This window comes from Podarcis vaucheri (genome assembly GCF_965113315.1).
Source record: "Podarcis vaucheri genome assembly, chromosome: 15".
NCBI lineage: Eukaryota > Metazoa > Chordata > Lepidosauria > Squamata > Lacertidae > Podarcis > Podarcis vaucheri.
Genome location: NC_138753.1, coordinates 41398562 through 41426275, shown reverse-complemented (window position 1 = coordinate 41426275; position 27714 = coordinate 41398562). Strand labels below are relative to the sequence as shown.

The 27714-nt window shown below is 43.6% G+C and overlaps 1 protein-coding gene across 4 annotated transcripts in view; it reads right to left on the bottom strand.

Annotated features, from left to right (window-relative positions):
- The window catches only part of LRRTM4 (leucine rich repeat transmembrane neuronal 4), a 414996-nt gene that overhangs the window by 8132 nt on the left and 379150 nt on the right, over nucleotides 1-27714 (bottom strand). The window lies entirely within an intron of this gene.

Sequence of the window (27714 nt, the reverse complement as noted above, 5' to 3'; positions counted from 1 at the left end):
TTGTCTTGTATTAAATATTGGCTTTTCATTAGATCTGCTCAAAATTTATGGCACGCAAGAGGGCTACTCAGAAATGAATGACTCCCTTATAGGGTTTTAAATGCTTTTTGAAAAAAAATTCTGCAGGAGCCCTGTACATGGAGAGCAAAAGATTAAAATGATTCCTTAAAGTCACAAGCCTGTGCTGCCAAGATATAACGCCCCTCCGCTGATTGTGTTGGTCATAACTCATGGCAAATAACTACGGTACCTAGGATTTCTGCAACTTATTCAAATACCTTGTTGTTTCAAAGGCAATGTGTTGTTCTTTTCCAGAACTTCTGCCTGTCTACACATTCAGTGGGGAAAACAGGGAATTCCACACTGAGGGAGTGATGTTGAAGCGACTAAGTCTGGCACATAGTGGGATTGGATTGCACCCTTAGTTTTCTTCTTCACATTAGCCCAGGAGGTGAAAATCAGGTCTTTTGGCAATGGTCAAGCTCCTCAGCTATCCCTAAGTTAGACCCAGAAATAGAAAAACCCAGCTTCAGCTTCCCAACTGACCACAGATGATGATGTGATGATGATGATAAAAACAAGCAAACTTACTAGTCACTATCGCTCAGCCAAACCTAATTGTTGTTGGATTGTTGTGACGCTAAGAGAAGTGGGACCATGCACATCGTGTTGCAGACTTCGGCAAATGAGCTGGATCAGGGCTTTTTCCTCATCAGAATTCAGTTCCGGCATCTCTCAGGTATGTGCCATTGCCGTTATAACAGAACAAGAGAGGCGCTCATGGCGAGTTCCGGCACCTCTTTTTCTAGAAAAATAGCACTAGGCTGGATAAAAGAGGATTGTTTTTCTGTGGTGGCTCCACACATCTGGAACTTCTTTCTTGTTGGCAGCTGGCAGTTCACCAAACTCCAATATTTTCAGAAAGCTGTGGAAACCTGTCCATTTCGGGTGGCTTTTAGATGGGCAATACAGCTGTAGGGATTTTTACTGCTGATTTAATGAAGTATGTTAAGTTAGTATAACGAAGTAAGCACAATTTGTTATTTCACTGTTCTTTGGGAGTTTCAAGGATGGGGTTGTTTTATTATACTATAGTGGCAGTGGATTTTTGTTGTTCAGAAAGGTGGCATAGAAATGTCTTGAAATAACAAACTAAGTTAATAAAAATAATGTTTTTATTACTAATATAATATATTGACATAGATGTAAACTGAATGTCCTGTGCCTCAAACTTGAAAAAAAATACACTCCCGCTCACTCTTTGGAGATAGGGCAGATATGAAGGAGCCAGAGCCCCCGTGAAAAATGCATACTGAAGCATCATTCACAATATTCTTTATACTGAGTCAAGAATGGGGGAAATGTATCCTATCCACCCCTTTCTTTCATGTAACAATTTTCTCCATGGCATGTCTTCTCTGTTGAATAGGAACAGTCAGCCCAGTAAAGCACATAATGATGGCGAACACAGAAGGGTGTTCTTCTTGTCCTGAATGCCTCTGTGGGACACTGTTCAGACAGAATTACAGGAGTATAATTGCCCAGCTAGCACTTATCTGTGGAAAAACCAATGTGTCTGGTGGTGCAAATGAGAATCACATTAATCCATTCCACAAGGGGAGAACCTTTTCCTGAGGTGCAATATCACTCTCCTTGGCACTTGTAAGCATTGTGTGCCCACACTGAGATGGCAACCCAACAGTTTTAAATGGTAGGGGAAATGACTCATGGAGAGTTGCTGGGGGATTTATACAAAACTAGTAGCATGATTCAAAAGGCAGAGAAGTCATATGCCTAAAATAATAAAGTGGGGTGTCTGGCCTAGTGATTACAGCCAAGACAGTGTGACAGAGAACATCAGAGCCTTCCCTGCCTCCTTCATATTGCTTATTTCAAATAAAGCAGATATGGGGGGGGGGAATAATCATTAGAAATATCTTAATAACTCAGCTATCAAAGGCATATGGGAGAGAGAGAGAGAGAGAGAGAGAGAGAGAGAGAGAGAGAGAAGGAATACCACACCTTGTGTTGGGGAACCAAGGAGGAAGATTCTTGGGGGGTGGGATTTCCAATAGCTTTGGGGCTGCAGCAAAAAAGTCCTTGCTTCTTACAGAGGTCAGTTTAGTTTCTATATATGATGAAGCTTTCAGAATAAACTCAAAGGTCTTATTTGGAAAAGGGGAGGATTCACACGGGGAAAAGGTATTTCCTTAGTTCATCAGAGTCCGTGTTTGGATAGGACTTTAAGGACCAGAACCAATTATTTGGATTTCTCCTGGAAACTGACAGCCAACACAGTAATTCTAAGATATGTGATGTATGAGAGTGCTGTCATGATCTTGTCAACTGGTGAATGGCAGCATCCAGCACTAAATGAAGTTTTTTGAACTTCAAGAGCAGCCCCATGTAGTAATTGTACCCCATTACAGTAATTTAATCTGCAAATCACCAAAGCATGAATGATAATGGTCCTGACCAAATCTGGTACATTGACCAACACTAATAATAATAATATAATAATAATAATTTATTATTTATACCCCGCCCATCTGGCTGGGCCTCCCCAGCCACTCTGGGCGGCTTCCATAAAAACCAAAAATACAATAAAATATCACACGTTAAAAACTTCCCTGAACAGGGCTGCCTTAAGATGTCTCCTGAATGTCAGGTAGTTGTTTATCGCCTTGACATCTGCTGGAAGGGTGTTCCACAGGGCGGGCGCCACTACCGAGAAGGCCCTCTGCCTGGTTCCCTGTAGCTTTGCTTCTCGCAATGAGGGAACCGCCAGAAGGCCCTCGGCGCTGGACCTCAGCGTCCGGGCAGAATGATGGGGGTGGAGACGCTCCTTCAGGTATACTGGACCGAGGCCGTTTAGGGCTTTAAAGGTCAGCACCAACACTTTGAATTGTGCTCGGAAACGTACTGGGAGCCAATGCAGGTCTTTCAAGACCGGTGTTATATGGTCTCGGCGGCCGCTCCCAGTCACCAGTCTAGCTGCCGCATTCTGGATTAGTTGTAGTTTCCGAGTCACCTTCAAAGGTAGCCCCACATAGAGTGCATTGCAGTAGTCCAAGCGGGAGATAACCAGAGCATGCACCACTCTCGCGAGACAGTCCGCAGGCAGATAGGGTCTCAGCCTACGTACCAGATGGAGCTGGTAAACAGCTGCCCTGGACACAGATTTGACCTGTGCCTCCATGGACAGCTGTGAGTCCAAAATGACTCCCAGGCTGCGCACCTGGTCCTTCAGGGGCACAGTTACCCCATTCAGGACCAGGGAATCCTCCACACCTGCCCGCCTTCTGTCCCCCAAGAACAGTACTTCTGTCTTGTCAGGATTCAACCTCAATCTGTTAGCCGCCATCCATCCTCCAACCGCCTCCAGACACTCACACAGGACCTTCACCGCCTTCACTGGTTCTGATTTAAAAGAGAGGTAGAGCTGGGTATCATCCGCATACTGATGAACACCCAGCCCAAACCTCCTGATGATCTCTCCCAGCGGCCGCATGTAGATGTTGAAAAGCATGGGGGAGAGGACAGAACCCTGAGGCACCCCACAAGTGAGAGCCCAGGGGTCTGAACAGGCTGCACTCTGAAAAGGCTGCACTCTGAGATTCCAGGAGCAACACCTGGTGTGGGTGTAGCTCAAGCACTAAACATACTATTTACAGCAGCACATGACTCTTTTCAGTACAGTAAAATAAAGAGAGGTCCGTAGCTCAGTGGAAGAGCCATTTGATTCTACAAATTGCCTAAGTTTAATAACTGAGGCCCAGATTTACCACACCAATAAAGAATCTAAGCCCTTTACAGGTGGCACAACTGTGTATGTACAAGGGGACATGTGTGTGCTCATTTGCATGCCTGCATTATATCTATGCACATGGAGTATACACACATAGGAATCTTCCAGGATTCCCAGTCACAAAAAGGGTTCCAGTGACCTAGGATTCCCAGTCACAAAAAGGGTTCCAGTGACCTCCACATTCAGAAAACTGCAAGAGGTGGTTGGAGGGCTCTGTGGGCTAGCAATGCCACATGTGTTGGGGACATGCTTTGGCACACATGAGAAGGATCCCTATGCATGTACTGAGACAGAATTCCTCCCCACAGAAGAGGATCTTGATTAATCAAGGGTGGTGTAGAGAATTTCTATGTGTGCATGTGTGTACACTTGCAGCACCCCTTTCACAGATGTTGCACATGGTAGATGGTGGGTGCCATGGCCATGGCATTATCAGGTGCAATGGATCACAGATGTGATTGGCAATAAGAGAATTGTACACATGTACCCTCCACACAGACGAAACATGTGAAGGATGATGCCTGCTGCTCTCCTCTCATGTGCTCATATCTTGCCAGCATGGAAACATCATCTCAAAAGAGCCCAGGTGGCTCTCAAATGCAGAAATCATTTCAGCTATGCATTTCAAATGGAATGAGTATTTGATGAGTACCATGTAATGTTGTGAACAGTAAGCAACTTTCAGAAAGGGCTCTAAGATCTTAACACAAAATACACAGTATTATTTTATAGCAAGGGTGGGAAACTGTATCAAACCACAGCCTTGATGCAGCCCCTTTGATGCCACAAGGATGTCAGGTGACTATCTTTCCTTTGCTCATGTGGCTTGGGCAAAGGCACAGCGCTGTGCAAATGCTGACAACCACCTGATTGTTGGCACTTGCAAATCCCCATGCCTTTGCAAGTGTCATTGTGATGACTGGTTCTTGCAAAGGCACTGTGCCACTGATCTGCAAATCACTCATGCCTCCAAAGTCCTGTGCCTTGATCAGTGTCACTTTCAAATTCACAGGGCTAAACAGGAACTGAAAATCAGCTGATTGGTGGTGCCTCCAAAGCCCACTTTTGGCAGCAAGTTGTGTCCACACCTGCCCCACACCTGACATCATACATGTTCAAATGGGAAATTCTGGTGGGCCTAATTATGCTCTCAAGCCAGAGATTCCACACTACTGTTTTCTAGAAACAGATCCCTTTAAATGACTATTGTCAATCTTTTCAACAGTTTCTACTTTCTAATTTCCTAGGATTTATTTATTTTTAATGCCAACAGAATCAATATTAGAAAATCAAGGACAAACTTTTCCGTTTACAGACATGTCCTCTGGACACTTTGTATATCAGAGATCAAGCAAGCAGAAAATTAATGCAAGCCTGCCTAGAATTTCAGGCAAAGGAAATTTCACAACAGTTGTCTCTCTGTCCGCCCTCCCCCCATCTCTCCTATAGAACAAATTACTTATTCTTGTGGGCATGTACTTACAGAATGCAGAGAAAACAAGAAAGTTATAAGCAAGATCATGGAAGGAAAATTGGGAGGGGGTCAGGGAAATATTTACAGCTTTGTTATCTTTGAAGCGAAAGTATACCAGGTATTTATGTTTCATTATCCCACACAAGCAAATGAATGACAGGGAAAAATTGCCAAGCAACTTGTCATTAAAAAGAAAGACAAAAAGTTTCTTCTCCATGGGTAGCTCATTTTGTGTGTGACAAAGAAGGTGTCTACATTTCAGTCTTCCCATGACTTTATCCCAATGTATCATCATTAAAAAATCCTGCTCTGCATCTATGCAGATACCACAGCAGGTACAGAACATGAAAGAAAAATAGCCCACCAAAACATGAAACAAACACAAGGAAACAAAAAAAAAAAAGGCAATTAAAGACTGCAGAACAGAGCAAACCATAATCAAGCTTAAAATACGTGGGCAAAAGAGTGAGTCTTAACCAGGCACCAGAATGATAACAGCAGCAGCGTTAGCCCTCTCCAAAGGAAGAAGATTCCACAGATGTGGTACTCATAATTTGTCCTACTGTGACTCCATTTGCACTACACATGTAAAACAGCACCATACCACTTTAAAGAGTCATGGCTTTCCCCAAAGACCCCCTGGGAACTGTAGTTTGTTAAGGATGTTAGGAGGCCCACTAGTCCTGTTCCAGGGCTACAGTTCCCAGAACTGCCTGGGAAGAGGAATTGACTCATAAACCACTCTGATAATTGTAGGGTCTCCTAACAACTCTCAGGTGGTCAGGGAGATAGAGAAGGAAAGCGGCAGGACTGTGCCAGTGCCCTTGCACCTGATGTTGTGTGCTGCTGGCACTGCCCCCTTACCACATGGATCATTGAGCACAGCGCCTGCAAGGGCACATTTATGCATGAGCTACTCTATGCACATAGGTGCTCCACAAACTGTTACCACATCCATTTCCCCCTTAGAAAAGACATTTCTAGGACAGGATCATGGGCATGACAACTCTAGTGACTCATGCTAACAGCATATGAATAAGTGGTTTTCACTTGACTACAGAGGCCATTTGATTCTTTATACTAATTGCCCCTTGAGGGATAGAGAACCCGTGGCCCTTCAGATGTTGATGGATCCCATCAACCACGACCATTGGCCATTCCTGCATGAGAGTCCAACAATATCTGGAAGGTCATAGGTTCCTCACTACTGATGTAAAAGCAGATACTTTTCCAAATGTCTAGACATGCTTCAAGTAGTTAACATGAAGGGTGCAGGAAAATGGTGCCCTCATACCCTCCCAGAGTTATGCCCCAGCCCCCTCCCCAATTAGTGCTTGATATAATACCTGTGTATCTCCTATGCTCCTTAGCACTAGCAAAGGCTGCTTTAACGATAGGTTCCAAGGACTTTCTACTGACCTTTCTGCTGTTCCTCCTCCAAATGTGTGTGTGTGTGTGTGTGTGTCGGGGGGGGGGAGGACACTCTCTCTTGATTGCTCACAGGTTTGCATATTCAGCATTCTAAATTAACAGTGACCTCTTTCACCTCCCCAACCCCTGTATTTATAAGATGAATTTATTAAAATGCATTTAGCGGTCTCTTAATCGCACTCTTCCCCTTTCTTCACCAGCTCTGCTCTGATTCTGGAACTAAGGAAGGGAATTCCTCCTGAATATTTGAGCCTGTGTACTTTGTTGCAGACTTATTTGCTTTACATCAGAACAGTATGAGATTTATAATGTTGAAAAGGGAGGGCAGCATGAGTAATCTTGATAAATTGATCAGGATTATTGCAGTGTGCAATTTTCACTGAATCATTATGGCACAGATTCCCCCCCCTTTAAATAAAAAATTAAATTAGCATATGTATAGATTAAAATACAGAAATAATATGTAATTGTTTATTTATCTATTACATTCACACTCTACCTTTCCTCCAAGGATCTTCAGGTGGTTCTCCCTGGTTCTCCCACTCCTTATTTTATCCCCACAACAACCCTTTGAGGTTGGGCCAGTCACCACCTCTCAACCAAAGGACCAACTGTTAAGTTTAATGGTTGAGTAGAGATTTGGACCTTGGTCTCCCAGGTCCTAGTATAACCCACTAACTACTATACCACACTGGCTCAAATAAAAATGCAATACATCACACTACCAGACGCCTTCTTCAGCCTCAGCTGCAACAAAACATGTCTCTCCCATATTGGTCTCTACAGCCACAGTGGATGCTGTCACCTTCCAACAGTTTGACTTCACTCCCAAAGGCGCACTCCTCCATCGACTCCTGAGGCAGATGGATGCCAACCAAACAACTCGCCATAGTGGGGAAGACTGTTCTTGAGGGAAAGCCACCTAGTGACCTGTGCACCTTTTCTGATTGCTGTCCAGGTGTTCACTGCTGATGGGCAATTTCAAGGTTTCGACCCTCTCTTTTGCTGGACTTTGGGCTGCATTCCATGTTCTCTGTGTTGGGGCATGTGCAGAGTGCCCAATTAACACACCAGCAGATTGTGCAAATGGAAAACCCAGAATGTGGTTGTAAAGAGAAACATTGGAAAAGTTTGGGGAAAGTCACTTCCTTTACTGAAAGGTAGTCCAAAGTATAATGCATTTTCTCAGTTTAGTAGTTACATACAGTTGTAGCATAAAGCAATCTCACCTCAGTCTGCTGTTAATGCCCAACAGACAGCTTACAGCAAAAGTAATAAAAGGTCTTCCCAGCAACATGTCCTCCTTGCAGCATTCCAATACAGATTAGGTTTTAGCCAGGATGTGGAGGCCAAGGCTTGCTACAAAAACAAGGGTATTTATACTTTATGTTGTGCCGAGTCACTCTCTGACTCACTCTCATGGATTTGCTGACTCACACTTAAGCAGCTGCGGGTGCAGGGCAAGCACACCTAAATTAACCCTTTCTTGTCCTTTTCTCTGCATGCATAAACTCTTATACACTCACACTCTGCCCATTGGTGCTCTTGTGCTAGCAGACAGGTGAGCTCTCATGATGCATTGGAGCTCTAATGTTGCATAATTTTGCCAACACAACAATTGCACTAGTTGAAAGTTACCAGCAAACTGCTTAAGTGTTCTCTTGTACAACAGCATTCCACCAGCGCAAAACATTTCACCAGCAGAACAAGCATATTATTAAGGGACTAGCACTACATTGGATGCAACACGTTGTCTTTAAACTGGGCCTGCTCTTCAAATGGAGGAGTGTCCTCTGTAAGGAGATAAAATGCCTGCACTATTTCATTTATATTGCATCCCATTGTTTAAATGTGAAAACTTCAAATTACTAACAACCAGGGCAGAGGAACTGACAACAAAGATAAGGAATGTCTAGGCGGGAAGAAGAGATGGACACTTTCAAACATTTTTATCCCAAACACCATTCTCTTTCATTTCCTCCATGAGCCTTGTTTAATCTTTTCAAAATGCATGTTTAAATAACAGGGTGAGCTCCCGTTGCTCTGTCCCAGCTTCTGCCAGCGTAGCAGTTTGAAAGCATATCAGTGTGGGGAGATAAATAGGTACTGCTGCAGCAGAAAGGCAAACGGCATTTCCATGTGCTCTAGCACTCTTCGCAGTGTCCCACTGTGCCAGAAGCAGTTTAGTCATGCTGGCCACATGACCCAGAAAAGCTGTCTGTGGACAAACGCTCATTCACTTGGCCTGAAGCGAGATGAATGCCACACGCCATAGTCACCTTTGACTGGACCTAACCGCCCAGGGGTCCTTTACCTTTTACCTTGCCTGGGGAAAACTGCTCTCTAGTGCTCTATCAGAACAAATGGCAATTCAGGTTTCCCCCCAGATTGCCATTTGTTCTGCTCTATTACTAAACAGCAAGGGAAAAACCACATGCTTTCTAGGCATGGCACAAGAAGAAATGTGATTTGTTGGTTTTAAGAATTGTTTTACAGTGGAACCTCTATTTGCGACCATAATCTGTTCCGGAGGTCCGTCCGGAGGTCGAAACAGGTTGCTGGGAGAGGCGCTGTTGTGCACAGGCGCGGGTGGCGATTGCCAGCTTCTGCGCATGTGCAAACGGCAATTGCCGCTCCTGCACATGTGCGAACGATGGCAAACCCACCGGTGTCTCGCAGTCGCAACTTGGAAGGACCATAAGAAGAGGCGGTGGTAAGTAGAGGTTCAACTGTATTATGATGGTGGCATTTTATCATCATTGCTCTAAGCCACCTTGTGCTCCATTTTGGAGGAAGGGTGAGCTACAAATCTATCAAATAAATGAATGCATATTTGGATATGTTTCAATAGCTGGGGACTGTGTCACAACATTCAGAGAAGTGCAACATCTGAATAAGAGCCAAGCAGCAATTTGCACAACAGTCTGAGGGGTCTAGACACACATTTTATGTCGGAATTCAACAAAATTGTAGGAAGGAGGAAGTACAACTTCCCAGCTGACCCCACCCCCTGGGTACTTCAGTGTTATTTTCCATTAATTCTCAACATTCCACAGTTCCTCCAGGCCACCAAGCATGCTAGGTGGAGCGTCCCATTTTGCTTTTGTTCAGTATGCTGTCCTTTTGTATACCTTGGGATCCCCCCTGAGCATGCAGGTTACCACCATTGTGTTTCTCAGTGGCCCTGTTCCAGCTTCAGTCCTTTAGGCACTCAGCATTTGCTATTGGGAGGAATGATGATGCCACGGGGGCCGGAGTGAGCAATAAAATGAATCCAATTGAACACTGTGCAATTTTCTCTTAACAACTACTCACGAAATACCTGCTGCCTTAGGTTTTCGGTGCTCCACTAGGGTTCCCCACAAGAGCTTCCCTCCATGGACCTACTCACAAACCACTTTTGTCCCTGCTATCACTATAAAACACATCAGAGTTCTTTCTGGGAGGGAGGAGAAAACAATGTGGCAGTGATTGCTACAGTTTATGCATGTGGTTTAATATATTGCAACCAGTGTTTTCAGAGGGATACTCGAAATGACAACATTTGACCTAAATTCAGCTGCCTCTGCTCATGCGTTTGGCATCATCCATAACATTTCATGCTTTATTTTCCATTCCTCATTTTTGCTTCATGTTTAAAAAGGTGTGCATATGACTGCAACTATCGTCTGGTTTTCTTTTTGAAAGCATCAAGCCCATCTGTCATGGAAGGAAAATGCACTTGTGTGCTTTAAGCAATGTCCTAAAATAGTGGCTTTCAACCAGTGTGCCGTGGCACTTTGGGGTGCCTTGAATGATGGTCAGGGGTGTCTTGTTTCACGGGTCTTGTAAACTATCACTAAAATGGATAATACGGAACCATTTTCAAGACCCTCTGCTGCCTCTTAATTTTGACATCCGCTTGAAATAATGCAATTTTGTTAAATATTGCCTGAAATAAGCTTTTAGGGCATTATATTGCACCTAATAAGCTATGCTTTGGGTGGAGGGGGGGAGGGAGAGGTTTAAAACATGCAGAGTGATATTTTTTTCAGCTTGAAGGCCACAGAGAATCGGGATCACCCATTTTCCCACTGTGGTATAGGATATAGTTAATGAGGGCAGTTAGTGACCAAGAATTAAACAAAAAGTGACCAAGAATTAAACAATAAACAATAAACAAATACTCATCAGTCTTATATTTGATCTAATATACATTAATGATTCCATGTGCAAAGTGGTTTCTAGATACTGCTGTTGTCATTTGCTTGCTGCAATGAATTTTAAGTGTGAACAGAACTAGGCAGAAAGTACCCTACAGGGGAAAGCAAAACTACCCTATGAATTGCATGTGGAAAGCACAAAAAACTCTTAAGGGGAAAATGTCTGCAGCTCACGTCAACAAGAGACAGCATGCTTGACCGATCTCCAAACCAGTCAGCCATGATCTAACAGTCTCCAGCTACTCTAATATTCTTCAAACTTGCTTTCTTAGAGGGAGAGGGAGATGAGGAGAGAGCTCTTGTACAACAAACAGGTTTCTTTCTTTCTTTCTTTCTTTCTTTCTTTCTTTCTTTCTTTCTTTCTTTCTTTCTTTCTTTCTTTCCATACTTTCTTTGACATCTGTTTGGGCATTATCAACAGTGAGCTGTGTGTCGCATTTCCAATTAAGTTAATAATATGAGCTTATTTGAGTGTTCTTCACTACTTCCCATGTTCAACAACACACAGAGTAGCCTGAAAACAGGACTGTACAGTATTTCAGTGGCAGACGATCAACTTTACACACAAAAAATAACAGGTTCAGTCTCTGGCACCTCCTGCCTGAAATCTCGAAGAGCTCCTGACAGTCTGTGTAGTCAGTAGGGCACTGGATAGACCAATGCTTTGTTCAGTATTAGGCAATCTTTTATGTTCCTGTGCAACATACTCCTCCATCAATGTTCACATGTAAAGTGTGATGCCTAGAGAAACGGGCCTTCACAAATCTAGCTATTTTATTTCAAATTTTATTTGTGAAATGCTTAATATTTCAAACATCTCTAAGCCATATACTAGGTAACAAATAATATGTCATTAAACCATTTAAAACAAGAACAAAAGCAATAACACAGCAATATAAAGGGAGGGGCAGAAGAACATATAAAAGCAAATCAGAAGAGAAAATCAGAAGATTCAAACACATAAAACAAGGTCTGATCTTATGGCCAGGGAAAGCCTGAGAAAAAAGATAAATTTTCACAAATGCACGAATCAACTAATTGTTGTACCTTCATGCACAACACAGGTAAGGGCATTCCATAGTGTAAGAGCAATAGCAGAAAACAAGAACTCAAGAAAGGCAGATTGAAATCGTAATAAAGTTATGTGTCTTCGACCTACTATCCTGTCTCTTCTTTCTTTCTCTTTCCTTCCTTCCTTCCTTCCCTTCCTTCCTTCCTTCCTTCCTTCCTTCCTTCCTTCTTTCTTTCTTGGACTTGGGGGAAATTGATAACGATTGCCTATGAAGGTATAGTTCTTAGCCTCTGTGTTGGTGGAGCATAATTTATGTGTTTGGTTTGGGAATATCTGGTCCTTACCAGTGGAGGCAGTGTCTATGGTGCCATGCACTCTCTACTTCCCGGAGCAATGAGATGTTCCAGTAGCAACACTAAGTTTGGCATGTTTTGGAAGGGAGATTACTGAAGACTTGCAACCTTTTGTGATATTTAGGTTTATTTATCAATATATAAGTTGACCAAAAACGAACTTCTAGAACAGCTTCTACTTATAGAACAACAAACCTACTGCTCCTCACCAGGTCACCAGAGATAAAAACATGCAAACCTAGAAATAAAGATCTTTCAGCTCTGCTTCTCTCTGACTCAAACAGTGGTTTCTCTCTCAATGTCATGAAAACACTCATATTCTTTGCTTGGTGCAATACAAAATAGGTCCTTCCTGCTATATCAAGGATGAAATCAAGAATGGTCTGAAGACACATGATGATGCTATCCTCTTGTTCTACAGGAAGCTGTTTGGCAATTGATATATTCTTCAGAGGCCTTGTGACAGTTGCGGGAGGGACAGTCAGAGATCAAACCTAAGGAAGTCCTAAATTTCTCTTTGCACTCTGAATATATTTTTGGATGTGTCTGCTTTCGTTTCTACTGTAGGTGAGTCTCCATAGGCCTAAACTGTGGAGAAGACAAGTAAGAATAAAAAGAACATATTAAGAGCCTGATCTCTCAGGCCAATGGCTCCCCTAGTCCACCATTCTGTTCTCATACTGGTGAATGGGTAGAGGTGCCAGCTTCTCCAGAGGATTGGGGGAGGGGCTAATGTGACATTGTACTATGTCCTCTGAATATTGAGAGGGCATGGCCCCCTCATAAAATATTTTCAGGGGGCCAAAACTGCCTTGCCCCTAGGAGTCAGTACTCTGTCAATCAGATTTATGCCTGTTATGGAAAGGCCGAAAACAGCAGCAACTCTTCCCCACTCGTGATTTCCAGCAATACAGGAGTATTCACTGCTTCCAAAAGTGAAATATGACTTTGAAATGATGCCTTGCTCGCATTTCTCCAAGGCCAGCCTTAGCATTAGGCACAGCGAGACAACTGCTTCAAGGCAGCAAGTGACAGGGGGCTGGGAATCCTTGTGAAGCCTTGTAGGAGAAAGCTATGCTAGTCTGTGGCACTCAGGTTGGGTGGAAGCAGCCAGTGTCAAAGGTTTGGCTGGAGAAGGAACTGGCAAACCACTCCAGTATTTTGCCAAGAAAACTCCATGGACATAAAAAAGGAGAAGCTTTGAGAAGAAAGTGAGAGTTTCCAAGGCATGCTCTGGTTCATGGGGTCATGGAGAGACGAACACGACTAAACAACAATGGCTGGTTTCTGTATGTGGAGTAATACTATTTAGTCCTCCACTGAAGGAATAAAATACTCTTGGGCCTGCCCAACATCTTCCCTATGCCCAAGGTGCTGGAAAGCAGTAGGGACAAGCAGAAAGTACTGAATTTTCTCCCATATACCAGAGAAGGAGGCATTTAAATGCACAAGGCAAGTAAATAGGTATAGCGATGAGTTCATGAAGACTAATAGCGAATCTAAGGGAGCCAATTTATCTTAATGATTGGAGCTCTGTACAAAGCGGTGTGTGGGGGGCACAGGCTATTTCTGCATATCCTTCTACATTACATATAATAGGCTGCTCCAATTAGCGGCCAAATTGTTTCACAGGATTACCATGCATTTCAATACCCAAATAATCAAGCCAGCTCTGCATGGGGGTGGATTGATGAACATTTTGCATATTTTGACAAGGGGGAATAATTCAGACTGACTTTGTTAGCCACTTCACCTCACTGTGCACACTACTGAATATATCTCCCTGGCACTTACACTCCAGGAGGGGCACATGTCGGGTGCGATGAACATCGAGCACGTTCTGCTCTAAAGCAGGTTAATTGTTCTCACCCATCAAAATACAGACGGACAATGCATTCATCTCAAGTTCTCATTTATATGGAGATGAGGCAAATTGTAGCCAACTCCATCTCCTACACACATACCATAGAAAATGAGAACAGATTCCTACAGTAGCTTAGAAAAAGAGAAGCATATGAATGAAAGGCCTTGGTAGCATAACTCATGATGATAGGGATAGAATAGAGCTCATCCACCTCTCCATTCTAGTGTGGGGATATTCCTCAAGATGGCAGAGATGGGCCTACTGGGTTATAACCAATGCTAGTTAGTCATGGCAATTAGGTTCACTGAGTCTACAACCAGTAGGACTAGCACTGGACTTCTCCTGGGCATTATTGAGATAAGTCAATCTAGTTTATTGAGATAGCAGAATAATTGTGTGCTCCACACAGGAACTTTTTAATGGTGGACCAATAAAGTAAAGTTAACAGATACAGGAAATAATCGTTCCTATCTCTGATTACATCACATCTGGAAAAGGAATAGCTGCCATCTTTAAGATCCAAGTGGATACATTGGAAATAATTTCGAGAACAGCTAAATGATAAATATAAGAGTTTATATTACAAGATGTATGAGCGAATGCACTTGTGTATGAGTCATGGGAAGCTATGACTCACCGTGTTTTGCAATAGCTCATCCATTTTTTGTAAATGTTCACAAGAGCGGTTGCCACACATCCACCCCCAGTCTCCAGTTAGATACCATAAATTTTCCTCGCTACATCTCCATCCTTTGCTATGAACTAGTCCTACATCACCCAATAAAGTCTATTGCTGTCTTGAGTTGGCTAGATGCAGAGAAGTGGGGGGAGGCACCAGCTAGGGAACCCCCAAGGGAAGAAGGCTCAGAGCCAGGGGATTGGTGGTGGGACAACAATGAGTGGTTGTGAGGAGAAGAGAGGGCAAATTGGGAGGAGGTGTCAGAAGCTGAAGAGGTAACAGGGTTTGGTGAGCAGGAAGAGGCTGTGACAGAGAGCCATCCAGACCCAGTGGTAGGAGAGGAGAGGAGCCAGGAGACAGAGATTAGGCAGGACAGGGGGTCTCCCCCTCTGGCTGCAACCAGCTACCCTCCCCCTGGTCTCCCAGAACATGCATAGAAATGAAGAGAGCAGAGCAATGAGAAGCAAGATAATGGAGCCTTAGGCTGTTGGAGAAGCAACCAGGGGAGGAGCCTTAGAGCAGGCTTCCTCAACCTCGGCCCTCCAGATGTTTTGAGATTCCCACCATCCCTGACCACTGGTCCTGCTAGCGAGGGATCATGGGTCACCTTCAAAGGTAGCCCCACATAGAGCGCATTGCAGTAGTCCAAGAGAGAGATAACTAGAGCATGCAGCACTCTGGCGAGACAGATACTCATGGCAAGCCTGCAAGCAGGACCTGAGTCCAGCAGCCTTCCCCCACTTGTGATTCCTTGAAAATGGTATTCAGAGGCACACTGCCTCCAACAGTGGAGGGAGAACATAGGCACCATAGCTCGTAACAGCTGCATCTAACCCCCTTTTAAAGCCATCTGTGCTGCAGGACATTACTACATCTTGCAGGAGCAAATTCCATAGTTGAAATCACAAATTCTCAATGGAACAATCACACTGGGAAAAAAGCAGAAGTCCTTACTGCAGTTTTGGCAAAGAATCTGCTACAAAAGCCAGGGCTCATCTAGACTTCCTTTTGTGCCCCCTTTCTAGGCACAGGTCTGGGCTTTAAAGCTACATGTCTGAGCAGTTGTTGTTTTCCCACCATAGCGCTTTCCTCAGGAAAACCCTCTTTTTACTGCTGAATCAGAGCAAATGGCAATCAGGGTTTCTGCGGGTTGCTGTTTGCTTTGATTCAGCAGTAAAATGTGGGTTTTCCCCAGGAAAGCACAGGGACCAAACAAAAACCCTCAGGCACAGAGCTTTAAGGCATGGACCTGTGTCAGGAAAAGCATGGAACAAAAGGAAGTCTGGATGAGCCCTTATAGAATGCATATAATAAGAACATACTCTGTGTTCATGAATTAACCATACTGCATCATTGAGACCCCAAGGAGTAATTGCTTCCATTTCCAGAAGACAGTTTTCACTGTAATGGATACATTAGCTGTTTTGCCCTGTGTGATGAGCATTGATTTCCTAGCTCTGACATTGTAAATACTGTGGTTCAGTCGGGTACCGTGGGCCACAGTGGGACATTTTGAAGGCACTGATACAGGGGCACCTCTCGGAGCCTGACTCCCCATGTTTGAATTAATCTCTCATTAAAAGAAAGTAAGCAAGCCTCTGTCCTTTTAACTTGAACGGCTTGCCACAGGGTCCTAATTCCTACAACAAATTCTTTGGTTTTGTTACCTTACTGAATTAATTGAAATATTACAATGCCAGTTAATAGCTGTCATTCTAAAGTACTGGAGAAATGCTTTCTACTTCTAACAGTTAATATCTTTTCATAGTGATGTACGATGGGCATAGTCGCCAATGTGGCCCCCTCCAAAAGCTTTGGACTACAACTCCCATCATCCCTGGCTATTGGTCATGCTGGCTGGGATTTATAGATGTTGAAAACCACAGCATGGGGGGGGGGGCACCACATTGGCTACCTCCTAAATTCCTAACTAAGATTTTGATGGTGGGAGCATCCCGTAAGTGGAGTTTTGTTAGTGGAACTCTCCTGACAGGGGAAGGGGTCCTTGCATTTTTTATTATTCCCCCTTCCTGCTGCAGCCCCTTTGGTCCTCTAAATTCTGTTTCAGAAGGTTGGGTGGACAACATGAGGGGGGAATCAGGGGCTGGAGAGATAAACAGGGAAACCGTCATACTCCACTTGGGACTTCTATTGGATCCCAACTCCCTCCATGAACCAAAGAGCCCTTGATCCAAGCCTCTAATGAAAAATGCCACTCGCCTTAGTAACTGAAGTAAAATGAAACTCTCCCTGCCCTCAGGTTGCATCCTAGGTAATTTACTTGGTCATTAAAGCCATTCAACATATTCCAAATGGGTATCAGGTATGGGTCTAGAGGCCAATATATAACATTCCTTGTAGTCCATCCCCAAATGGGAGGGAACCCTACAGCTCTGGGTTTCCTCATGTTATAAGTACAGTCATACCTTGGTTTTGGAACAGCTTAGTTTCCGAAAGTTTTGGCTCCTGAATGCTGCAAACCTGGAAGTGACTGTTCTGGTTTGCGAAGTATTTTTGGAAGCCGAACGTCTGATGGGTCTTCTGCGGCTTCCGAGTGGCTGCAGAAGTTTCCTGCAGCCAATCAGAAGTCACGCTTTGGTTTCTGAATGTTTTGGAAGTCGAACTGACTTCCGGAACAGATTCTGTTCGACTTCCAAGGTACGACTGTAAATTAAATATAGTGCATTTTGTTCAACTGATATTTGTAGGGGATACTCCTAACTCAGAAGAGTCTTCTTTGCTTCAAATCCTGGTGCCATTCTGTGAGTGATTACCCTCTCTTGCTCTCTCTCACTCTCTCTTTCATACAGTGTAATTCATTAACAATATGGTAAGAATACTAGAAGCAAATATGTTTTCTGACATCTGATGTTTGCTTTCTTGATGGTCAAATCAAATGGTAAAAACAAAACCACTAGAATTACGCAATATTACGCAAATCCACGTGAATCTTTCTACTGTCCATAATATGATCACTTCAAGAAAGTAAGATAGGGGTTCTGCCTTCTTGTTTCTGCCAATATTATATGATTTAAGCACCACATACCCTGTGGTGAATACACGTGTGGGTGGGTTAAAAACAACATCATCATTGCAGGTACCACTAGGTGGCACTGTTGAACATACTTTATAAAGGAAGTTTTGAGTTCTGGATCGAGTATTCAGCTTTTCCAAAATATATTGTATTCTTGTTTACCTATTCTGTTTCTTCTTCCAACTCTAAGCAGGCCACCCCACCCCCATAAACACACACACACACATTAAAAAAGAAATCAATCCAACCCATAAGTTGCTTTATGGAAGCTAGTTCTTTCACTTGTCCTAACATGTTTTCTATATTGCCATTTTCCCCAAAGGATAAAACATATTAGAACACTATTGAATGTTTAAAAATCAAGAAGAAGAAGAACCTATATTCAAGCCTGGAAAAACATCCCAGGTTCAGTCCCTAGAATGACCCTGAGAGTTTTTGTAAGCCACTGTTGACAACACTGAACTATATGGATCAGCGGCTTCGTGTGATATAAGACAAAGTCCTATTGATATAGAAACAGTGCAGAGCAGATATATAAACAGAGCTGACTCGCCCATGAAGCACCGTGAGGCAGTCACCTCAGGCAGCAGGCTGGGGACGGCTGCCAGGTCTGGCAGATCAGGGCCCGAGGAGCACGCTGCTCGCCTCCTTCTGTGCTTGTTGCTCACCTCCTCCTTCTCTGCTGGCCTCCTTTTTGATCCCTTGCAACCACGGCAGGACTTCCCCAGTCGCTTCAGGTGGCAGTGGTGGCAACACAGGCACCCTATTCTGTTTTGCCTGAAGTGGCAAAATGTCCTATACAGTGGTACCTCGGGTTTCAGAAGCTACAGGTTACAGACTCCACTAACCCAGAAATAGTACTAACCCAGAAATAGAACTTTGCTTCAGGATGAGAACAGAAATTGTGTGGAAGAGGTGCGACAGCAGTGGGAGGCCCCATTAGCTAAAGTGGTACCTCAGGGTTAAGAACGGTTTCAGGTTAAGAATGGACCACCAGAACGAATTAAGTTCTTAACCCGAGGTATCACTGTATGAAGGAACACAGGCCCAGGAAGAGATGGGCCAAAATGGTCAAATGACATAGGGACTTCTGGTAGCCACAAGGTGATTGTGGGGGTATTTCTCATAACCTATAACTTTTTCTGATGTATGTTTAAGAATGTTTATTTAGATGTTTTGTGACTTTTGGTTTTCTGGGTTTGAATTACCATCTGAGCTTTCGCTCTGAAGCACCTTGGGGCAGACCTTCTTAACTGGCACGTGAGTCCTATTGCAATAGAGTCCTCTGTCCTATTGCAACAGAAATAAACACTGGGTCCCTCCAGGATACTGGACTTGAATTACTTTCCTTGCTTCTGTGGTTTATTTATAAGGTGGTCCCTTACCTGGATAATGGCTAAGATGGCGTAGATGTGAATTCTTACCACAGTGTTACCTACTACAGCCCTTTCCAGAGTTTCCTGGAAAGACACATTGACAGTGTTAAAGTTCTCAGAATTGTAGCTCCATCAGGCGAAGAGGAGTCTCCTGGAAACTCTCAGCACCCTTAATGAACTACAGTTCCCAGGATTCTTTGGGAGAAACCATGTCTGTTTTCAGTGGTATGATATTGCTTTAAATGTACAGTGCAGACTGAACCCATTTTGGCTACTTTCCTGGGAGTAAGCCCCTTGAACTCAAGGGGACTTATTCTGAGCAGATACGTGCAAGATTGCACTCTATGATTTACCGTATTTTTCACTCTATAAGACGCACCAGACCACAAGACACACCTAGTTTTGGGAGGAGGAAAACAAGGGAAAAAATATTCTGAATCTCAGATTGAAAGCAGTGAAAGCAGCAATCCCTCTTGCTGTTCTGGCTTCTGGGATAGCTGTGCAGCCTGCATTCGCTCCATAAGACGCACACACATTTCCCCTTACTTTTTAGGAGGGAAAAAGTGAGTCTTATAGAGCAAAAAATACGGTATTTAATACATGTATTCTAATCTGTTTGCAGGGTTAGTTGATGTTGTATCAAAGCAAGTTGTTGTCATATGCTTTTCAGTGCATCTCCCCATCCTTTCCATTAGCATGTGTGGTGGGGAAATCTGTGTTTTGTTACACAACTCCCCCTGCCCAATCAAATATAATGGTGCAGCCTGAATTTGCCAGTATATGATTGAATCCCATTCAAAGAGAGGGGCAGACTGGAAGGACCTTATCTGTGGTTTTTCCTACTCTGGATGCACTTCTTGTCTAGTTGTACCCTCAACGGCCTTTCAGTCTGCTCACCCTCCTGTGCACTGCCAAGTTTATGTAACTTGTTTGTGTAATGGCTGCTTGGTTGACCATGTGCCACCTGCATCTGCTTCAATTTCAGCGATGAAAGTGAATTAAACAAAACCAAAAGGACTGATGTGAAGTTCAGAGCTGAAGTTTTCAAAGGGATTGAATGTGTGTGTTCATCAGAGGAAGCGAGCCTCTGAATTTGATGCAGGAATCAAACACTATTCATTCCATCTTCTATTTATCCCCACAAAACCTCTTGAGAACAAACATATCCTTTTACAACCATAGGTACAGTATCATAGGAATGGCCTTCACGTGTATGAAGAATTCTGAATCTTCTGTTTGGTATTATTAAAAGTAAATCCAGTCATAAACAGGGTAGCTTATTTCTTTTCTGCTAGACATCTGCTTACTCAGCATTTCAAACGATGCCCACAGAATATCTGACCAGTTAAACTTTTAACAGGCCAATAAATGGCCATCTCAGTATATGAAGAGCACCCCAGATTGAAAGGACTGCACACTGTATTCTTTATTGCCCTTTATTTAACACATCTAGGGATATATTTCTTTCTGCTTCCAGAATTTTCTAGAAGGTCAGTCAAATGCTTTTACCCCAAGGGGTAGCTTTAGATATGCTAGTTATGGGATACTTTTCTGATGCAAAACAGTGTTGATTACAAAGGGGACAAAAACAAAACAAAAAACAAAACAGCACTTAATGATAAACTACACCATTTAAAGTTTTGATTATTTGCATTTCTGAAAATGTGTGCACTACTTATATTGGCTTGTTCACATACACATTATTTTTACTGTTTTGTTATTTTTAATTATTTTCCATCAAAATTACAAACCACTCAATTGTAAAGAAAAACTCTCAAAAGAGTTTACAAACAGAATAAAACAATAAAATTATCAGTAAAAACAGTATAAAACAGTGATTAAAAACCTTCAAATAATAATTTAAATTAGTGATAAACGAGATACAGATTACCAAGGTAGACATGCTAAACAAAAATGTTTTTAGTAGTCACCAAAAAGAATACAGTAGTACCTCGGGATGCGAACGGGATCCGTTCCAGAGCTTTGTTCGCATCCTGAATAGAACGTAAGATGCGATGGCGCGTCTGTGCATGCGTGGGTCATGTTTTGTCGCTTCTGCGCATGCGTGTGATGTCATTTTGAGCATCTGCGCATGCGCGAGCAGCGAAACCCGAAAGTAACATGCTCTGTTACTTCTGGGTTGCCATGGAGCGCAACCCAAAAGTGCTCAACCTGAAGCACATTCAACCCGAGGAATGACTGTATAGTGAAGACCATCTTCACTATATATGTCAGCAGGCAGGAAGTACCAAAGTGTGTCTGCTCTGCTGCCACACTAAAAGATTGATTTTCTTACAAAAGAAGTATAATGTGGCACCTATGACGGACCAGTTCTGTGGTCAAGTTGACATAAACGGGGTAAGGTGCTATCACAGGTAATCTGGTCTCAAGTTGTTAAGGGCTTCATAAATATATGAGGCACCTTGAACTTGTCCCAATAGCGAATTGGCAACCAGTGCAGATCTCTAAGCACAGGTGTTATATGTTGACAAGGTCTGACTCCTGCCGGCAATTGTGCTGCAGCAGTTTGTACTAACAGCAGCTTTCAGATCAAGAGCAAGTGAAGCTCCATGTAGAACACATGGCAATAATCTAGCCAATACATGAACTACTGTGACCAAGCTTTCCTGATCCAGGAAAAGTCAAAGCTGTTGTACTAGTTGTAGCTGGTAAAAGCTACCTGGACCTCCAATGACAAAGTTGGATCTAGAAGGACTGCTAGACTACAAACATGCTCCTTCAGGTAGAATGCAATCCTGTCCACAGAAGCTTTCCCTGACACTCACAGGGTCCACCCCACAACCCACCCATTGATATTAAGCTTGAAAGAAGCTTTCTTTTGTAGCTAATGGAACCAGTTGAGGCAGGGTGTGTGTTTGTGTGTGTCTTTATGTTTGAGTTAGTGTAGCCCGTTACAGTTTATTTGATTTTCAAGTGTGTCCATAGGCCAAAAAGTTGGCAACCCCTGTTCTAACTAGTATATCACACTGGCTTGTCAGAACTCTTTAATTCAGAGTGGTTCGTGGCTTTCAGAATACCTGATTCCCACTCTCCCACTGGGGGCCCCTGGTGTTAGCTCCTAGATTGTTTTGTTTCCAACTCCTCTGCTTCTTTTCAAGTATTATGCTTCATTTATTTTTATGTTATCTGGTTAAATCTGATTTGTTTGCCACCTTGGGGATCTATAAAAAGAGAAAACACCAAAAATGAACATATATAAAATGGGCAAAAGCATTGTATTCAAACAACATAAGCCTAACTTTATAAGTTACTATAGTGTGGCACATACATTGTGCAACAGGGAGAGGGCGCCTCTGGAAAACCTGATAGTGGTGCTAAGTACACCCCCCCCCCCCAATTTAACTTAAAGTAATGTCTTTGTGCCAATTAAGGCAGTCCAAATGCAGCCTTAGCCAGCCATGCATGGTTGGGAAATACATTTCAGAAAATGCAAGCATCCAGTGATGTTGCAAAATAGCACAAGGATGCTTTTGGGGGGTTGTTGCTAAAGGAACATCGACCACTGGTAGAGGTGGGGGAAGAAATATAATTTTGTTTGCATTTTAATGTGATACTTTCTAATTTTCACTTTTGAATCAATACACAATCTGAAGCACAACTATCCTTCAAATTTTGTATTCCCCCCCCCAGGTGTTGTGACGTAGTTCTCCAACCATCTTGTGTGTACAAATTGCCCCCACACCCTGAAATAATACTCTTATCAGATTGTAAAACTGGAACATGTCTTTTTTTTATTGCCAGTACTATACAGCTATACGAGCTAGGTTCATCTTGCCTATACAGTGGTACCCCGCAAGACGAACGCCTCGCAAGACGGAAAACCCGCTAGACGAAAGGGTTTTCCATTTTGGAGGCGCTTCGCAAAACGAATTTCCCTATGGGCTTGCTTCGCAAGATGACAGCCCATAGGGAAATATCCGGGACAGCGGGGAAGCGCAGCGCGTCTTCCCCACTGTCCTCGGACCTCCTCCCGCCGCCGGGCATCGGAACGAAGCTCCGATGCCGGGCGGGGGGGGGGAACGTCTCCTCCCGCCGCCGGGCATCGGAACGAAGCTCCAATGCCGGGCGGGGGAGAACGTCTCCTCCCGCCGCCGGGCATCGGAACGAAGCTCCGATGCCGGGGGGGAAACGTCTCCTCCCGCCGCCGGGCATCGGAACGAAGCTCCAATGCCGGGCGGGGGGGGGGAAACGTCTCCTCCCGCCGCCGGGCATCGGAACGAAGCTCCAATGCCGGGCGGGGGGGGAACGTCTCCTCCCGCCGCCGGGCATCGGAACGAAGCTACGATGCCGGGCGGGGGGGGGACGTCTCCTCCCGCCGCCCGGCATCGGATGGCTTTCCTGAAGACTTGGGGTGGGAGGAGGGTTTTCCTTCCCACCGCCAACATTCAGAATGCTGTTCTGAATGTTGGTGGTGGGGAGGAAAAACCCTCCTCCCACGCAAGCCCCGGGAACAGAGGGAAAGCGCTGCGCGCCTTCCCCTCTGTTCCCGTACCTGTCCTGAAGGCTTGTGGTGTGGAGAAAAGCCCTTCTCCGCACCGCCAGCCTGGCAAGCGGTTTCCCTAGGAACACATTAATTGATTTTCAATGCATTCCTATGGGAAACCGTGCTTCGCAAGACGAAAAACTCGCAAGAAGAAAAAACTTGCGGAACGAATTAATTTCGTCTTGCGAGGCACCACTGTACTAAATAAATTTCCAGGTCACACAGAACAGCTTAATACTTCCCTACTGCTTCCAGATGAAAACCCAGATGTTACATTCTCGGTTGTTAGATTTGCATTGCCATGATGGATATTCATCAAAAGATGGTTTGTGCCACAAACTAGGCCTAAATTGAAGGTCCCAAATGCGAGGCCTGTGCTCCTTTCATGCTCCCTCCCTTATAGTCACTTTTAACCATTTGTCCTTGTTTTTACCTTTTAAAGTTATGTATGGTATAATCACCTTTTAACTGTTAGTTTTTGTCCCTTTCCTGTTTTAAGGTTTATGTGTTCAGTTTATCTGTATGTTTTATTTTATGCTGGTCTGTTGAATTGGTTCTGGGATCCAGGTGTGATGCTCATACAGAGTTGCATTGTCTCTCTTCCTAAGTATTCCAGATTAGATGGTTATTTTAACTTGTGCTTTATTAGTATTATTTTGTTGAAAGCTCTGTTGAGCATTGGGGAGGCAGGATACAAATGCAAGCAGATGGGTGGATAGTAGCCTGCAAATCATCTTGAGTCCCTGATTTGTGGGAAAGGTTTTTCAGAAATGAAATGAACAAACAATTGTCCCTCTAAAAGTGTTTGCCCTTTCATTTTCAAGTCTGCTTTTTGAAGATGTAACAAAAAGTTCCAAACACTTTGGCTTCTTGGCCAGCCCTCTGATATCAACCTTGAATCCACTGACTTTTTGTATCTGGTAATGATTTCCCATTTTCTCCAGGCACAGAGCTTCCTAACTGCCTTTTGTTAAAAAAAGAAGAAGTGACAACAATGCAAAAATACCCAGAGCTACAGCCTGTTTTCTCAGTCACAATAAAATAGCAATAATTTATGTTCCCTTTGTGATAAATGTAGTTGCCTGAGCTTCATAAAGTGCCAGACAGAAAATTTACAATACAATGGAATAATAAACACTGGAGGTGGACTCAAGGCATACTACGCAAGGGGATTGAGGAACCAGCTCACGTCCTGCACAGACCATCTATTCAAACCAATTTTCCATTCTAGCGTTTGTTAGAGTAGTCTAAATGCCACATAAACTTCTTTGACATTCAATTACATAATGTATATCATGCAAGCTATGGAAGGACAGACAGATGGAAAATTTCACTGAGTGCTTCACTGGCCTGACGCCATGGTCAGGCTGTGAAGGCAAACCATAAAGGAATCTGTTGTCTGTATGTACATAATGAACTTCCAGCTGATTAGCTCACCCATATAGAGAGGTCAAATGCACCTCTCACTGTAATTTTGAACTGGATGCCCAAAGAACTTGGAAAGTCGGCAGTGAATGATTTTGAGATTTTGTAGCTTCCGTCTCATTGTGATTGAAACAATACAAAGCCAATAATGAACATAGCTGTTAAGAAAAGTGAAAAATGGGTTAATCCTCCATGAGTCAATAGTGAGGATTCATTTTCCACAATGCAGCTGCAGGCATCTTGTGACTGTCTTATAGGTGCTGCCGGGCAGAATTATCATGTAACCCAGAATTCATTGTGGGATAGTGCAGAGAGCTTGGAGCAGTTTGTGGAGAAGAATTGGAACTGTGGAAGACTGAAGACTGAAGACCTTGCATAGAGTTGCAGGACCTTGCAAGCAACAAAGAAACTGAAGCAAAGAACCCTCTCTGGACTCAGAGAGTGAAAACAACTTGTAACATCTATAAATAGTGTATGTGTAAAGAGTGTGTGTTGGTGTTGGCTCAGTAAAGACAACTCTGCTAAAGAGCTGTCTCCTGTGGTGAGCTTAACCACTTGACTGGGCTTCTGTGAAATCACACCTAACACCCAATGACAGCTCAGTGGTAGAACATCTATTTTGCATTGCAGAAGGTCCCAGGTTCGATCCCTGGTGTCTCTAGGTAGGACTAAGACTGTCCTGGTCTGAGACCTTGGAGAGTTACTGCTTGCTGATGCGCACAACTGAACTAGATGGGACAATGATGTGACTTGGTATAAGTATGTAGGGATGCAATGATAAACCTAGACAGCATCTTAAAAAGCAGAGACATCACCTTGCCAACAAAGGTCCGTATAGTTCAAGCTATGGTTTTCCCAGTAGTGATGTATGGAAGTGAGAGCTGGACCATAAAGAAGGCTGATCGCCGAAGAATTGATGCTTTTGAATTATGGTGCTGGAGGAGACTCTTGAGAGTCCCATGGACTGCAAGAAGATCAAACCTCTCCATTCTTAAGGAAATCAGCCCTGAGTGCTCACTGGAAGGACAGATCCTGAAGCTGAGGCTCCAATACTTTGGTCACTTCATTAGAAGAGAAGACTCCCTGGAAAAGACCCTGATGTTGGGAAAGATGGAGGGCACAAGGAGAAGGGGATGACAGAGGACGAGATGGTTGGATAGTGTTCTCGAAGCTACCAGCATGAGTTTGACTAAACTGCGGGAGGCAGTGGAAGACAGAAGTGCCTGGCGTGCTCTGGTCCATGGTGTCACAAAGAGTCGGACACGACTAAACAACAACAGCAAATGCTCTGTGTTGCATGCAAAATTGCCTTGCATGCAGAATTTTGCAGCTTCGGTCCCTGGCATCTCCAGGTAGGCCTAGGGATGAACTCCATCTTGAAACCCTGGAGACCCACTGTCTATCACTGTAATAAGAACAAATTTCTTCTTATCACAACTGAAGTGTATATTCTAGTCTGGACACAGAGTAGGGCTGGATAAAGGCGTGTCTTGGGGATGCGACATGGAGAGAGTCCGAAGGGCTGCATAGTGATGCCTGGAGGGCCGCACTTGGCACCTGAGGCTGAAGTTCCTCATCCCTAGTTTATAAAAAAGCATTTTGTCTTAGGAATGAGCAATCTTCCCCTAGACAGATTTACAATGGATTTGAGTAAAATTATTAATTTACAAAATAAAAGGAACTGGCTAACAAAAGCTCCTGTGATCAATTTTCTCTCATGACAGGTGGGTTGTAACTCTTCCTAAGCTATCCTTTGACAGATGTCACAGGAACCAAATCATGACAAAAATATTTCATACTTAATGGTTGGGGATTTAATTTTTTTTAAAAAAACCCAGTGACATAATTTATACCGCTACTTTGAAATGTTCAGATCACATCACATATGCTTCCTTGCTCTATTCAGAACAAAAGAACATAAGAGAAGATTGCTGAATGACCCACCTAGTCCAACTTCCTGTCCTCACAGTGGCCAAGACTATGAGAAGACCCCAAACAAGACCCAAGCAGAAGAGCACTCTCACCTCCTGAGGCTTCCAGCAACTGAAGCATACTGTCTCCAATTGTGGAGGCAGAGCATAACCATCATTACTATCCTGATAGCTTTTACCTCCATGAATTTGTCTAATCCTCTTTTAAAGCTATCCAAGTTGGTGTGCATCACTGGCTCCTGTGGGAGCAATTCCCATAGTTCAGCTAGGGCTATCCATGTCTTCCCTGAATCCTCCAACATTCAACTTTTCTGGATGTCCATGAGTTCTTTTTTTGTTTTGTTTTTATTAAAGATTTTCTTGAATTACAAGAGTACATTCAGAGCCTCAGCTTTTCGTTAACAGAATCTTTTCTACAGATCAGTTCTATTCGATGTGAGACACTAATGTTACAGACAGTATAAGGTTGGGGAAGAAGAGAAGTAGAGAGAGATGTCCCTGAGTTCTAATAAGTTCCATAAGATGTTTATGGGAAGCCTGCGAGCAGGACCTGAGTGGAATCACCCTATCCCCACTTGCGATACCCAGGAATCTGGTATTCAGAGGCATACTTTCTCCAGC